The sequence below is a fragment of the Lissotriton helveticus genome, chromosome 8, assembly GCF_964261635.1.
Source record: "Lissotriton helveticus chromosome 8, aLisHel1.1, whole genome shotgun sequence".
NCBI lineage: Eukaryota > Metazoa > Chordata > Amphibia > Caudata > Salamandridae > Lissotriton > Lissotriton helveticus.
Window position 1 is genome coordinate 75,660,679 of NC_136069.1, and position 16,825 is coordinate 75,677,503.

Genomic DNA, 16,825 nt, shown 5'->3' on the forward strand with positions numbered 1-16,825 from the left:
CAAGCACTGCTTTGTGGTACTTTGTGCTGAGGGGGCGTGATATGGGTGCTATATGGGCGTTCCCATGCAACCACCCATGCCTTTTGACGCAAAACCATATTTACAAAGTGTTAGAAACGGGGTCCCCGGCTGGCCAAGGCTTGCGCCAAAGTCAGTCAGAGATCACCATTCCCAAGTCAGGGCATGGGAGTTACGCACCAAGATAACCCCTGCTCACCCTCTAGGTAACGTAACGCGAGCAGCAAGGCTAATCTCGGAGGCGATGTGTAAAGCGTTTGCGCGCGCACCCAGCAACAACACCCAAGGCCCACCACAAAGGAAACTCCACACGAGGTTATATAAAAATAGCCTTTGTATTATAGTAAAACACATTAGATAAAACACACACTTTACAATGTGCCAACAGGCATGGGCAGAATTTACAGGGGATTATGTACAGGACAGGGCCACCTGGACTACTGTCAGGGGTATGCACTTTTAGAACTAGCACTTGTTGTAATTAGTGCTTTGTACATAGCACATATAATGACTGTAGCACCAAAATAGTACATGTAGCACACAATCAGTGATTACTGGTAAAGGGTAAATACCTCCTACGCGACCGTAACCACCTTAGGAAAATCACGCAGGGAACCAGGACCTTATTAGCAGGACCTATAGAAGGAAAAACAATCGCCTAAGCATCAAACACATAGCAAAGGGAAAGAAGCAAAACACAAGATGCATAAAAACATTCAGAGGTGCAGGTAAATAATAATTGCGCAGAAATCACATTAGCGAGTAAATCACAAATTGCGCAAGGTCCACATAGGCACAACACTAGAACTGTCCCTCAGGCCAACTGGCCTTGCAAGGGCTGAAATGCCCTTAGTCCCAAAATGTCAGGGCAGGCTGCGTAGGCAGCAAAGAACAAACCTAAACGTGGCAGCTGCCCACTAAGTAATGGGCAGCTGAAAACACTGATGGGGCCAACGTTGGAGCCTCGTGGGCTCAAGAACAACAATGGGGCAAACACAGCGTGGGAGCCTCGCAGGCTCTGACCAACTGACTGATGTCCCCCAAGAGCCTCGCTGGTCTATACAAAGCAATGGCACTCAAGAGCTCGGGGCCCTAAAACAATAATGCCCCTGGAGCCCTCGTGACTCTCAACAAAATTGGGGGCCTTGAGCCTCTCGGGGCTCCGCAACAACTGTGGCACCGGCTTCGTTGGAGTCCCCTCCTGGGGACTCAAGAAGACAATGGTCCCACTCGTGGGAGTCCCTCTGGACTCTAGGCACAATGCACCTTTAGCGTGGGAGCGGCCCGCTGCCAACCAGGGCCGCTCTGCGCATACCAACAACGGCCCCCGCTCCTTGGAAACACTCACAGGGTCTGGCTGCGGAGGGAGAGCTCCCGCCAGCCCGTGTCACTCACCGGCGGTACTCCGGGGCTCCTCCTCACTTCCTTGGAGCCTCGGGGGCAGGGAAGGTGCTGGGTTGTTCTTCTCTGTGTCGGGTGGAGGCGGAGTGCGCTCCCGTCCTCCCGGGTCCTCAGGACGCCTCTCTTCACCACCTTATACCGGAGCGCGGGGTGGGCTCCCGTCGACTTCCGGTTGTCCCGCATGTTCCACCTGACTTTCGGTTTCGGTGCTCTCCGGCCCACGGGCCGCGGCGGCGAATGCAGGGGGACACACGAGGGGTAGGCACCCTCTAATTAAATAAATAATTATGCTTGCAAGGTCCCTGGCAGGGTGGGCACCCGTCATGGGTCAACAAAGGGCAGGCACACTGCAAAACGTGGCGTAGGCAGCCGCGAAAGGAAAATAAAAGCGCTACCAAGCGCTTAGGGGCTCAATCAAGTGCTCCCAAGCCCTATAAGTAAAATACAGCGCTCCCAGGCGCTATAAGCAAGGCAGAGCTCCAGCAAAGTTCTTAGGAAGGCAGGGGGGCAAGGCTGGACCCAGGGCCAGCTCACTGGGCCTCCGGGCAGGGAGGCAGTCCAAGAGGTGGTCCTCCTGGTGCCCAGCAGCAGCAGCAGCCCCCCTCAGATAGGATCCTGGAAGAGAACCAATTGTAAGGGGACACAGCCCCTTCTTATACTGTAAATCCTTTGTCTGGCTTCAGGGTGAGGGGGCAAAACCAGTCGCAGCTGGTTTGTGAGCACTCTAGATGTGCTCAGCCCCTCACTCTATTCACTGGCAGGGCTAGGGTCGTTAGATGCACCACAGGGGGTGGAGCCAGCATTGTGTGGGGAAAGCCCAGCCCTATTCAGGACCCAGGTGCACCACTCCCTCACATCACACATGCTAATCTCAACACTCACCACCGGGAAGACCCATCATGACTCATGGAGCCTGGCACCCTGGCCAGCTCTAGCCAATCACACGCCAGCACATTCACTGCACACAAACACCAATGTCTAGAAGTGGCACTCCCCACTAGACACATACACGCCGCATACATAATTGCGCAGCATTTAATCTCACGAGTTCGCACATACCAAACTCGAGCCTGCACTCCCCACACATCAGGAATTAACATGGACACACACATTCCCCATGCATTCCTATGGGAGGGCAGGCCAGCCTCACTACACGCACGCACTTTACTCTGGGACACAGGAAAAAAGTGCGCAGAGACCAAAAATCACTAACACAGATCACATACTAAAAGCAAAAAGATTAGGGGTGAACCTGCCAGAAGGGCCAAGTCCAAAACAACCCCCTTCCAGCCAAAACGCAGGGTAGACCAATCATCACCGTGATGGGCTTCCCTGCTTTTGGCGATAAAACACGGACGCGGGCCCGCAACTGCAGGGACACCCTCCTGTTCTACACCACGGTGAACCCCTGGGGTTCCTTCTAAAACTACTGTAGGGACTAACTGGGCTACCCCACTGGTACTCTCCAGCTGTCCTCGGCCAGGACCAGGCCCTAGGCCACCCAGGTGCCACTGGTTCCTGCCTACTCACAGAGGGGGGGTAGTAACCCCTGGCACATAGTAGCCACTCTCCACTCTTCCTGTCTGCAAGACAGGGCTAGACTGCCACTGGTTCTCCAGCCTAGGGTCTACAACCTCAGGCGGACCAGGAGTCTCAGGGAAGGCTCTCCTCCCCCTACCTCTTCTTCTAGGGTTCCTCCTCCTCCTGCAAGGGGTACCCTCAGAACGCCATTCTCCCAACCTAGGGTTTAACCCCTCAGGTTGCACCGGGCCAGAGGTGGGCTCTCCCACCCTCTGCACCCCCTTCCAGAGTCCTGCTCCCTTCCAACCGGGGCGGTACCTCTGGAAGAAGAACTGGTCAGGACACTGATTACAGTCGTCCCACCCTTCAGGTCAGGCTGAACCTGAACCTGGCCTCCCAACCTCTGGTCTAAAACCTTCGGTGGAATAATTGCCTGGCACTCCAGGACTTCTGGGGACTCATATACTATTCCCCAATCACTCCTTTCCCTGGACTCCTGTACCCTCCCTACCAGAGCGGTACTGCCAGACTCTAGAACCATAGAAGCTCCTCTTACAGATGCTCCAGGTCCTCTACACAGTAGGAGATCTCCCTCAAGTGGACTAACAGGAAAGCCTAGGTCCCCAACCTGGTGTTTCCTAAAGAAACCATTCAGGCTCTGAGGCAGGGCTTCGGGCGTCTGGGGACTCTCAGTCACACACTCACTCCCGCTCCACTGAGACAGGTAGTAAGCCCCTACACCCTCCTCACTATACTGGGGCCTAGCTGGGCTACACTGACCCTCCTCCACCACGCTGGGCTGGAGGACACCTGACCCACTATTATTGGAATCACTCACTAATGACTCTAAAGTACCTCTAGCACTTTCCCATCGGTCTGCTTCATCTGCAAGCTCACATGCTGTAGACAATCCACCCCCCAACAGGTGTTGGCGCAATCCTAGCGAACAACAACTGAGCAGGTGCTCTTTGACAATCATGCCGAACAATACGTCAAAATCATCTGTCGTGTGAACCTTTACCCAATCAAACAGTGTCCCACAACAGTCACCCTCAAAATCTTCCCAAGACTGGTGAGACAGTTTCCTACTGCCCCTGAATTTCAACCTTAACTCCTCAACAGGGGGAAACAGGTACCATACTTGGGGAACTGGGAGTGGGACTTTCTACACTGAAATTTAAATAGCTGCCTCCACTGGACTCAACCCTCCCTGGGGAATCCAGAAAATTAAAACTGTGCGCAGGGGATAACCTACCCTCTAGGGTTATCTTCTCCCTGAACAAGGCCCTTTCAGCCTCTAGCTGGGCATGCTCTAACCTGAGCTGTTCCATCGCTAGCTGGTGCTCCCGCTCTTCCCTCCTATCCAACAACTCATCTGGGGACAGAAAAAGGGATGGAGCGCTGGTACTGACACTGGACCCAGCAAGGGACTCCTTATCTATGGGGTCCTCACTATCTGCTGGTGCCCATTCACTGTCATCTTCATCCTCTTCATGTTCCTCAGGGCTCCCCACAGACTCACCACCCTCATGGCGTGCGGCCCGGGCCCTATCTTTCTCACTGTGCTCAAGATCCCATTGACCCTTTTGCCTTTGGATCAGGCTGTCCCTAAGCTGGGACTGAGTATCCGACTCACTCACCTCCATGCCTCCCTCTTCACAGAATCTGACCAGCTCTAACCTACTGTATCTAAAGAGACCACAGAGATCAAAAGCAGGCTCCATTTTGGCGGACGATCTCTAGAAGAGTTTGACACAGGCAACCTAGGGGTCTGAGCTCGAACAGGAGTATACAATTACAAAATTCAGCAAGCTCTCTATCTCAGAGAACTCACACTCCTCTGTCCAGTGTAACACACCACTCATTCACACACCCCCCTCGGTAAGGCAGTTTCCACCACCCGTGATTTCTCAACCTGACCATCAGCGACACAGGTACCAACTCTCGCAGCAGGGAACAAATGTACTGGACACAATTACAAAATGACACCTTTCAGGAGAAGAAATAATGGAACTTCACCAAAAATCAATAATCCCCAAAATGTGGTTATCTAAAAATGCAGAGTTTTGTAGTGCGGCCTGTTGCCACTGCGGTACAGCGCAAACGCAAGTCCAAATCCTCACAGCTTGCCACCAATGTTAGAAACGGGGTCCCCGGCTGGCCAAGGCTTGCGCCAAAGTCAGTCAGAGTTCACCATTCCCAAGTCACGGCAAGGGAGTTACACACCAAGATAACCCCTGCACACCCTCTAGGTAGCATGACGCGAGCAGCAAGGCTAGTCTCGGAGGCGATGTGTAAAGCGTTTGCGCGCGCACCCAGCAACAACACCCAAGGCCCACCACAAAGGAAACTCCACACAAGGTTATATAAAAAATAGCCTTTGTATTATAGTAAAACACATTAGATAAAACACACACTTTACAATGTGCCAATAGGCACAGGCAGAATTTACAGGGGATTATATACAGGACAGGGACACCTGGACCGCTGTCAGGGGTATGCACTTTTAGAACTAGCACTTGTTTTAATTAGCACTTTGTACATAGAACATATAATGACTGTAGCACCAAAATAGTACATGTAGCTCACAATCAGTAATTACTGGTAAAGGGTAAATACCCCCTACGCGACTCTAACCACCTTAGGAAAATCACGCAGGGAACCAGGACCTTATTAGCAGGACCTATAGAAGGAAAAACAATCGCCTAAGCATCAAACACATAGCAAAGGAAAAGAAGTAAATCACATGATGCATAAAAACATTCAGAGGTTCGGGTAAATAATAATTGCGCAGAAATCACATTAGCGAGTAAATCACAAATTGCGCAAGGTGCACATAGGCGAAACACTAGAACTGTCCCTCAGGCCAATTGGCCTCGCAAGGGCTGAAATGCCCTTAGTCACAAAATGTCAGGGCAGGCTGCGCAGGCAGCAAAGAACAAACCTAAACGTGGCAGCTGCCCACTAAGTGCTGGGCAGCTGAAAACACTGATGGGGCCAACATTGGAGCCTCGTGGGCTCAAGAACAACAATGGGGCCAAACACAGCGTGGGAGCCTCGCAGGCTCTGACCAACTGACTGGTGTCCCTAAAACAATAGGGCCCCTCGAGCCCTCGTGGCTCTCAACAAAATGGGGGGCCTTGAGCCTCTCAGGGCTCTGCAACAACTGTGGTACCGGCTTCGTTGGGGTCCCCCTCCTGGTCCCGCTCGTGGGAGTCCCTCTGGACTCTAGGCACAATGCACCTTTATCGTGGGAGCGGCCCACTGCCAACCGGGGCCGCTCTGCGCATACCAACAACGGCCCCCGCTCCTAGGAAACACTCACCGGGTCTGGCTGTAGAGGGAGAGCTCCCGCCAGCCCGTGTCACTCACCGGCGGTACTCCAGGGCTCCTCCTCACTTCCTTGGAGCCTCAGGGGGCAGGGAAGGCGCTGGGTGCTTCTTCTCTGTGCCGTCCTCCCGGGTCCTCAGGACACCTCTCTCTTCACCACCTTATACCGGAGCTCGGGGTGGGCTCCCGTCGACTTCCGGTTGTCCCGCCTGTTCCGCCTGACTTCCGGTTTCGGTGCTCTCCTGCCGACGGGCCGCGGCGGCGAATGCGGGGGGACACACGAGGGGTAGGCTCCCTCTAATTGAATAAATAATTATGCCGGCAAGGTCAACAAAGGGCAGGCACACGGCAAAACGCGGCGTGGGCAGCCGCGAAAGGAAAATAAAAACGCTACCAAGCGCTTAGGGGCTGAATCAAGCGCTCCCAAGCGCTATAAAAAAAATACAGCGCTCCCAGGCGCTATAAGCAAGGCAGAACTCCAGCAAAGTTCTTAGGAAGGCAGGGGGGCAAGGCTGGACCCAGGGCCAGCTCACTGGGCCTCCAGGCAGGGAGGCAGTCCAAGTGGCGGTCCTCCTGGCGCCCAGCAGCAGCAGCAACCCCCCTCAGATAGGGTCCTGGAAGAGAACCAATTGTAAGGGGACACAGCCCCTTCTTATACTGTAAATACTTTGTCTGGCTTCAGGGTGAGGGGGCAAAACCAGTCGTAGCTGGTTTGTGAGCACTCTAGATGTGCTCAGCCCCTCACTCTATTCACTGGCAGGGCTAGGGTCGTTAGACGCACCACAGGGGGCGGAGACAGCATTGTGTGGGGAAAGCCCAGCCCTTTTCAGGACCCAGGTGCACCACTCCCTCATATCACACATGCTAATCTCAACACTCACCACCGGGCAGACCCATCATGACTCATGGAGCCTGGCACCCCAGCCAGCTCCAGCCAATCACATGCCAGCACATTCACAGCACACACACACACCAATGTCTAGAAGTGGCACTTCCCCACTAGACACATACACGCCGCATACATCATTGTGGAGCATTCAATCTCACGAGTTCGCACATACCAAGCTCGAGCCTGCACTCCCCACACATCAGGAATTAACATGGACACACACATTCCCCATGCATTCCTATGGGAGGGCAGTCCAGCCTTACTACACGCACGCACTTACTCTGGGACACAGGAAAAAAGTGCGCAGAGACCAAAAATCACTAACACAGATCACATCCTAAAAGCAAAAAGATTAGGGGTGAACCTGCCAGAAGGGCCAAGTCCAACACAAAGATTTGCTAACATGGTTTTGCACCAAAAGTTAACGCCCATTCAAAGGAGGCGCTAGCAGGAGAAATTCTTTCATTTCTCTGTGCTCTTCCGATTTTCCATGCGTGCTGCACTCTGCAGCACGTATGCAAAGTGGGAAAAGCTTTGCATCGTGCCTTGCATAGTGTTTGTACAGGAAAGGTATCCTTTCTGTACAAAACCTATGCTACACTCATGCACATACCCTAGCGATGCAGCGCTAAGGTGTGTGCATGGTGCATGGCAGCTGAAATCAGCACAGGAGCAAGGGAAAGGAGAGGAGAGAGCCATATCTTTGAAGATATGGCGCTCTCCTGCTCCCTCCCTGTCGTGCAACGCGGCGCAGACTAGGGGGGTCTGTGCTGCGTTGCGCGACTTTTTATAGAATCTCCCCTTGCATGCGGGAGAGACTATGAAGGCTTTGGAAGCACCACTGCAGGTTAAGGGAGGGGTTTACGGCTTTGGGCACTTAACATGCTTTTGTAAAATTATCTCCTCCAATATCATGATTTGTATCATTTTAAATTAATTCCCTCCCGCTGTTATTATCACCTCTTCATATGCCTCCATGCGCCATTCACATTTTTCTCACGAGCAGTATGTGTCCACCACATACCGATTGCACATTCTCAGAGTGACATTAATGCTGTCTCCAAGTTGTTTTTGTTTCTACTGTGAAAACAAACCGCGATAATCAACCCTTAGCGTTTTCTCATTTTTCTGTGTAATTCTTTTACTCTGCATAAATAATTACTTAACCATTATCTGTTGAGAGATGGAAGCACAGCATATTAGCAGCGACAGGCCTCTGCACTGCAGGCTGCATAACTGGCCTTGTAATATATATATATATATATATATCACAGAAAGAGGTCCTGGAGGCTGAGGAGTTTGCAAGAGGCACAAGTGTTGTGTTAGATAGAAAGTGAAAACAGCTTTGGGAGGTGGTCACTGATTGGGGGATGAGGATTGACCTCGAAATAGTATGGAACGTGACAAAGGAGACAATAATATTTACTTTTCACAAAGGTATATCATTCCACTAATCTCACTGAAACAATTTTCAAGTGAGACACCATTAGAAATAAGTTTACTGGTTGGGGGGGGGGTGAAACCCTACTCTAGTAAGAACCACAATCCTTTTCAGGTTGAAGCACAAGCAATACCTAGATTAAACTGTGCTCAACCCTACGGTAGCTCGGCATAGAGCAGTAAGGCTTAACTCAGAGGCAATGTGTAAAGTATTTGTGCAACACTTCAAACAGTAACAGAGTGAAAACACACCACAAAAGAATCCAGACCAGATTGGAAAATAGAATAAAGTTTAATATATAAAACAAGACCAAATCAGTAGACCTGGGGATATGTAATTTTAAAGACTTCAGTGAAAATAGTGCCAAAAAGCTCAAAGCGCCAACTGTGGATATCTGGGTCGGACAAAGCCACAAGTTCAGGCCTACCATGATGACATGCGGGCCTGGTCAGGGACTCATTTAGGCCTGTTGAACATGAGTATCTTAAATCCTGGTTGCACAGCATTGTGATATCCCTTTCAGAGGATGCATCATGTGGCCAAGAAGATAGACCGGTTCCAGGGAGTTGTGAGGCTGGGATGAGAGGTCCTGCGTCATTGCGAGGATCCCATTTACAAGGGCTTGTGATTCAAAGTCTGGGGTGGAGGATGCCTTGCTCAGTCGAAGCAATTCATCGATTCTAAGGTGCTGCAAAGGTGTGATGCGAGAACCTACGTCGACGTTGAGGCTGCCGTCAACAAGAGATTTGTGATGCGCTAGTCTGCATGCACAGCGGTGGTTCCAATGAGGGCTGCAAGGTCGATGCGGAGCCCTTACGGTGAGGGAACCTTTGCAGCAGAGATGATGCATCGATTCTGCTTGGGATTGTGCTGCACAGCAAAGGTGATGCATTGGTTCTGCTGGATCCAAAGATGGGCTGGCAGGGCACCTACAGTCCCACTTCCAAGGGTCCAGAACTGAGGTGAAACCACCTGGCAGGGTAGGACTCACAGATGGCAGAGTCCAGGTAATGGGTTTAAGGCTGTTGGAGCCTTCTGTCACTGAGGCTCTACTCAGGAGGCCAGCCAACTAACCCTTGGGGTCATTGGTTTAACAGATGCAGATCCACTCTTTCTCACCCAGGCAAGGGGGAAGCAGGCCTCAGGTCAGCACAGCAGGGTAGCAGTCCATCAAAGCAGCAGTCCAACAGAGTGGCAGTCCTATCAGCAGCACAGCAGACCTTCTTCCTAGCAGATTGTCCACTAGTCCAGAAGTGTACAGAGGAGTTGGTGTCTGAGTTCCAATATGTATGCCTAGTTCTGCCTTTGCAGTGTGTAAAGCTTCTAGAGGTTTCTCTAGAGGTCGCGGCTCAAGAAACCACGGATTTGGCCGCACGGCCGTTGGGCGTGCACGCATCGCATCCACATTGTCGCAACGCATCGGAGATGCCATTTTATCGCATCACACCAGATCGCCGTAACGCATCGGGGCGCCATCTTGTCGCATCGAAACTGAGGCGCAGGAAGAGTTGACGCATCGCCTTCTCTGCGACTCTTTTGTTTGTGCAGCATTCCGCATCTAAGATACTTTGAGAGAAAAGTGTTGCATTTACCATCTACAAGTTTATTTTTGAAACAACCCTTTTTAAAGACATTCTACTGAGTATATTTATGTTAGATTATTGTTGCTTTGGTCTTGTTTAGTTCAGATAAGGATATTAATTTTTCTAAACTGGTGTGGTGTCCATTTGTGGTGTTTTCACTGTGTTGCTGTGAGTTTTGGTACAAATACTTTACACATTGCCTTTGGGATAAACCTGTCTGCTCGTGCCAAGCTACCAATGGGATGAGCAGGGGTTACCCAGTCTAGAAACAAGGGTCCCTATTTGGTCAAACTAGAAACCCCCAGATCTAACATTGGTGGTCAGCGGTGGGATTTGAACTTGTATTTGTACTTGACCCACAGCGATTGGTGTACATCGCTAGATTAGGGCAGACCACTACGCAACCACATACTGTGTTTTCTTTTTGGTTCTATTTTTGATCTGATCCTTGAGTCATCCAGGCATCATGTCTCAAAATGGTAAAGCAGCAAGTGAGAAGGCAGAATTGGAGTTTCACATTGAGGAATTGTATTCCTACAAGGTAGATCAACTCAAACAATTTTGCAAGGATTTGGGAAGTCCCACGAGGAGTAGCGCTAAGAGGGATGAGCTACAGAAGGCTTCAAAAGCCTGATGGGAGGCCAAATGAGATGAGGAGCCAGAGAATGTAGAAGTGGATGAGGATGCACAAGGGGATGGTTTCTGGTCACAGGATCTTCCTGTGCCAATTGCAGCCTCAAGTGCTGCCAGCGTCCATTCCGCAGGAAGTCTCTCCCGAGAAGAACAGGAGGGGAACCAGAGGATCAGAGAGCATGAGTTGGACTTTTTGAAACTGAAGGGCCAGGGCGGAGGAGAGCATGAGCGCTCTCGCCCGGGAAGAAAATAAATTGCTATTGGCTCATGAGTGGAGCATGAGGGAACTGGACATTAAGGCTAAACAAATGGAGTCCAGTTCAAGTGGTGGCAGCGCACAGCCAGTGCAAGGGGGTAAGGTGGACATACCCAAGGATATAGTGCTGAATTTCCAAAAGGGAGAGGATATTTATGCATGGTTTGAATTGTATGAGCTTGCATTGAATATGAATGAGGTGTCTGAGAAGAACTGGGGGGGCGGGCTTATGGGAACACTTTGAGGCATCTGGGAGGGATTTCTTACCACTCCTAGAAAAGGCGGGTTCCCTAACTTATGCCAATATGAAGGAGGGCCTATGCCTCAAGTATGGGTTTACCCCAGAACAGTACAGAGTGAAGTTCAGGAATTTCAAGAAGTATGATTCAGACATTTGGGTTGAATGTGTAAGGTTGTACACACATTCACTGGAAGGTTGGATGAAGGGCAGCAAAGTTACTGATTATGAGGGGTTGTGCCATCTAATTAGTTGGGAGCACTTAAGCAGTCTATGTGTTCCAAAGCTGCCCCAGCATCTTTTGGACAGTAAGTCAACTGATCCCAGTGAGACTGCTAAGGAGGGGGACCGCTGGACCAGCACCAGGGTCCACAAGGGGATTGTGGGTGCCACAGCCAAAGGTGGGCAGGGTCCCCAGCAGAAAAGTGGGGGGACAAAGGCAACCAAAAAGAGTTCTCTAAAGGGCCCCAAAACAGTTCAGAGGGAAAGGAGTCCCAGCCCCCCAGCCTAAGACATTGCAGCCCTCTAAGGGCGAGCATTACTTCCAGGGTCCCCCCAGGTGTTATAATTGTGGTGAGAAGGGCCACATTGCCCCTGGGTGCCCAAGAAATCCCAAGCACCCACTGGTGCTCAGACACCGGGTTTAGTGAGTGTAGCTTTGGTGGAGGAATTAGTTTCCAGTGAGTGGGAGAAGCCAGCAGTTATGACCCTTGTCTCTTCAGGAGATCGAGAGTTGGTCCAGGAGACCTACCCCTCAGAAGGAGGGGGCCCCTTATTTCAATATAGGTAGAGACCAACAGGGGAAGTACATGAATTTAATCAAGAACAGATGTTCTCTACCTGTATAACTCAATATGTGCAAAAAGTCACTAATCACAAGAACTGGGAATTATCAAAAGACTTTTATTATAATTTAATACTGTGACGCATAACGTTTTTTAAAATAAATATCCTTTCAAAAATAATATACGATTGAATACTCTAAGAATGTTTATTATTTCATGAAAATTTATTTGTGTTTATTACTTAATTGTTTAACTGACTCTTAAATTCTGACATCGTTCATCTCCTTAAAGCACACTTGTACTTTCTGTAAGGCCTCAGAAGATTTTACCAATGAGGGAGGCATCTTTATTTCACCCTTGGCCGGGGAATATAGCCTACCCATGAATTCTGGACCTGAGAATCTCTTTGGGTTCTTCATTTCATCTTCAACTGTTTGTATTGCAGAAATAACAGGTACTTTCGGGGAGCATGTTCTTTGATGAAATTGACTGAACCACTCTCCACTTGTACCAGGCTACTCCTCTTCAGCTGGCAACTGTAAGGTGGATTAAAGGTAGGAAATTACTGGTGTCAATTCTCCTGCTGTTTTTATTTCCCCTTTGCATGGAGGAATCTCCTGGAAACCCCAGCTCTTCCTCTTCATACTCAGGTGAGATTCATAAAGACCAAGATGAAGGTGAGTAGACTGAACACTGAGAGCTGTTGGATAGTTTAAGAGATTACAAAAGGGATTGACCCACCTCTATATGTGTCATAAGCCTCCAAGAGAGATCTCACCAGCTCCTGCAACTTCTTATATGCCATGGGAGAAGTCTGTAGATCCAGCTTCAAACGTCTTTGGATAAATAGAACCCATCACATCCATCTTTTTTTCCCTAAGAAGAATATCAGGAGGAAAAAATCTTAGCAGTGTTCAGTCGACTTTTCCTATTCACATTAAGGTAAGGAGACAAGAAATGAATGTCTGACATATTATCGAAAACCACAATATCGTACTACACTAATATCGGAACAAAAATATCGACTTCACTATTATCGACTTCCTATACTTAACTATATACATACAAATATATCGGATAAATAATATCGATATACAAAAACATTGTTTTCATTTATATCGACTACTTTGATATCGGTATACATAAATATCGATCTCTTAAAAATACATACACATGAAATAAAATATCGACATCAATAATATCGTGAACAATAATATCGTAGATTCTGATATATCGACAGTTTATATACATATATTTGCACTTTTATTTTACATATTATTATTTTATTTGCAATTAAATACACACTACTTATTTAAACATTTTTATTTTTCTTATAAATAATTCACAACTATTCTATATTATCTATTATATAACCTACACATTGAAAATTATTGTCTGCTAATTTTATAATTATATAAATTATTTTCTTTTCCCTTCTTTTACTACATAATACTCACAACTGAAATTCAAAAATACTAACTAACCAATCAACACACAGCTTTTTTTCACCAACCAATAGCAAACTAAGTACTAATGACACTCCTCCATATAAACAATTAAACCCAAAACACAAACCACTTGCTAAAAGTCACGGAAGGAGATACATCTCTGGATGAATTGCAGCACACCAACAAGAAAATCAAGATTATCAACATATAATCAAAACTTTCAAGTAAGTAACTCAAATAAACACTAAATAACGGCTACTATATTACTTACCTGCTAAATACCCTGTGCTCCTTTTCTGTTACTACTACAGAACATGCTAATAATAAATAACAGATAACTGTTTTCTAAAAACACACAACTACTAGAAATGTTATAATTATCTCTATATGACATTAATGTTGTAAGCTTTCTAAAAGTAATTTTATTATGTGTATATCCTAACTCTTTTATTTCTCTTCTAATGCTACAGAAAATTCTACTACTTACTACAATACTACTAACGTATTAAAGAAATATACAAAGATCAAAGTAAGTATCATTTAACACTACATTAACTGTGACAATCCCTACAATTCTGCACATGTAGTAATTATTTATACATACAAATGTTTTTATAGATACTACCACTAGAGAAAATTCTACAAAGAAACAACTGTGAACAAGATCCTAAAACTAAAGATACTAATAACTAAGGGCCCCATTAGGATGTCGGGCGGATTGCCTCCGCCAGGGTGGCGGTGGCCACCGCCACCCTGGCGGAGGCAATCCGCCCGACATCCTTCCCTGCATTCCCCCCCGCCATATTACGATGGCGGAGGGGACCGCAGCGGTGGGAAACATCGCCCGCCTGTTTTCCGCCCCGGTCGCCTGGCGGCCGGGGCGGATAAGTGATAACATGGTGGCGGTGTCTATCAGACACCGCCAGCCATATTAGAATAGGCATCTGACAATGCCTTTCCGTGGCGGCAATGCCGCCACGGAAAGGCAGGCGGACTTCACTCTGGGAACCCCCTGCGGGCCCCCAGAGTGAAGCACAGTAGGGGGGTGCACACAGGGCGGTGCCTGCCGCTTTCGTCATGCAAATGCTGCAAAGCATTTTCAGCATTGTGGCGGGCGGTGCAGAGTGCACCGCCCGCCACAATGATGGGAATACAGGATGCGCCCGCCACTGTGGCGGGCGCATCCTAATGCTGCCAACGGGACCCCCGCCCTCATGGCGGCCGGTCCCTAGTACCGTGAGGATGGCGGGCGGGCAAAGTCCGCCCGCCATCCTAATGGGGCCCTAAGTAAGTAAATTGTAACTTTGAATTTAATTGTAAAATGTTCTAAACACAAACAAACAATTACATTTATAACACATATGTACTTTTTTTCTCCAGATTCTACTACTGAAAACTACACTACAAATGAACAGAGAACATTATTCCTATTTCTATATTAAATATTACTAAGTAAGTATTTGTAAACCGAAATCAATGTGGTAAAAACAACACACATTAGCACTTGTTCTAATTAGTTCCTATTATCTATTTTTTTTACACAGCTAACACTACAGAAAAATATACCGAAAACATTCAGATCTCCAATTTCTGAATACCAAAAATACAACTCACTAAGTAAGTATATTAAAGTACATAATTAACTGCTAAGTTGTTGAAAACCTACAAACATGGTGAGTTTTCTAACACATATGTACCTATTTTTTTTAGATAACACTACTATATACTCTCCACAAAAAGAAGATAAAACTATACTGGAAAACCCTACCTAAAACTAAATAAGTAAGTATCTTGACAATGCAAAATAAAATCCTACACTTATTAGTATCCACTTTTGTTGTAGAAATCAGCAGTGACATTCTAAATATACACAAAAGTTTGTAATAATATTGTCAATTTATGTTTTTCCTAACAGCTCAAAAAACATCAGAAAACACTATCCAGAACAAAAGAATAAAGCATATCAAAAGATTTCACTGATTTCTAAAACACGTAAGTATATACATTAGTATTAATCACTTACTTAGAATTATAAACACATTGTCCTTGACATTAACAATTATATATATGTTTTCTAGATATACAAACAACAAAATGACAGAAGGAGCAGAATTTGTAACCAGCCAGAAAGGAAAGCTATTACTGTGCTACATGGGTTACACTTATACACAAGAAAAGCAATATGGCATGAAAGTTAATTGGAAATGTTGTAAATATTATTCTAACAAGTGTTATGGAAGAGCAACAACAAGAGAAGCTACTGTACTGTATACTAGGGAACACAATCATCCACCAAATGTTACTGAAATTGAAGTTAGAACAGCATTGGAAAATATAAAAGAGGCAAGCACAGGTTCCCAAAAACAAACCAACGTCCTATTAAAAGAAGCAATTCCTAAAATCCCTAAAACTGCCACAACACAAATGCCAAATATTCTTTCACTAAAAAGAACTATAGCACGAACTAAAAAAGCTACTACTACAACCACACCAGCTCCCAGATCATATCATGATATTAATTTAAATTCCAACCAAATTATAACTTTAAACAAGCAACCATTTATAATTTACGACAATGAAAACAATGACAAAAGACTTATTATTTTTGGAACTAATATGAATCTTGTAAAACTTCAGCAAAGCCAATATTGGATGATGGATGGGACTTTTAACATCTGTCCCAAACCATTTTTCCAATTATACACTGTACATGGCCTCTACCAAAACTGCAACATACCACTACTATATGCACTACTACCAAACAAAAATAGTTCCACATATATGGAATTATTAAATATAATTAAACAAAAAACAAATGATTATTCTCCAGAAAAAATAATTCTAGATTTTGAGCAAGCAATGCTTTCAACCATCCTAAAAATCCACCCCCATACCTGCATTCAAGGCTGCTACTATCATTTAAACCAGTGTCTATGGAGACATCTACAAAAAACTACCTTAAGTGTAGAATATGCAACTAACTCATCTTTTGCATACCAAATAAAAAAACTCATAGCACTGGCTTATGTTCCAGAAACAGACGTAGCAGAACACTACAACATTCTTATAGACAGCCCCTTCTATAAACAAAATGAAGCTAAGTTGAGTCCATTTTGGATTACTTTGAAGACACCTGGGTAGGCAGACTCCATAGATCTGGCCACAGAAGAAACCCAAAATTCCTAATACCCTGGTGGAACGTTTACAGAAGCACCTTAAATGGTGAATCTAAAACTAACAATGCAGTAGAAGGTTGGCACAATGCCTTTATACAATCAACTG

The 16,825-nt window shown here is 46.8% G+C and overlaps 1 long non-coding RNA gene across 2 annotated transcripts in view; it reads right to left on the reverse strand.

Moving 5' to 3' along the window:
• Positions 1-16,825, reverse strand: part of LOC144771471 (uncharacterized) — a 130,523-nt gene that overhangs the window by 74,097 nt on the left and 39,601 nt on the right. For both annotated transcript variants that reach the window (XR_013599296.1, XR_013599295.1), the window contains exon 3: positions 12,837-12,971. This is a non-coding gene — a long non-coding RNA (uncharacterized LOC144771471). The remainder of the gene's footprint in view (positions 1-12,836; positions 12,972-16,825) is intronic.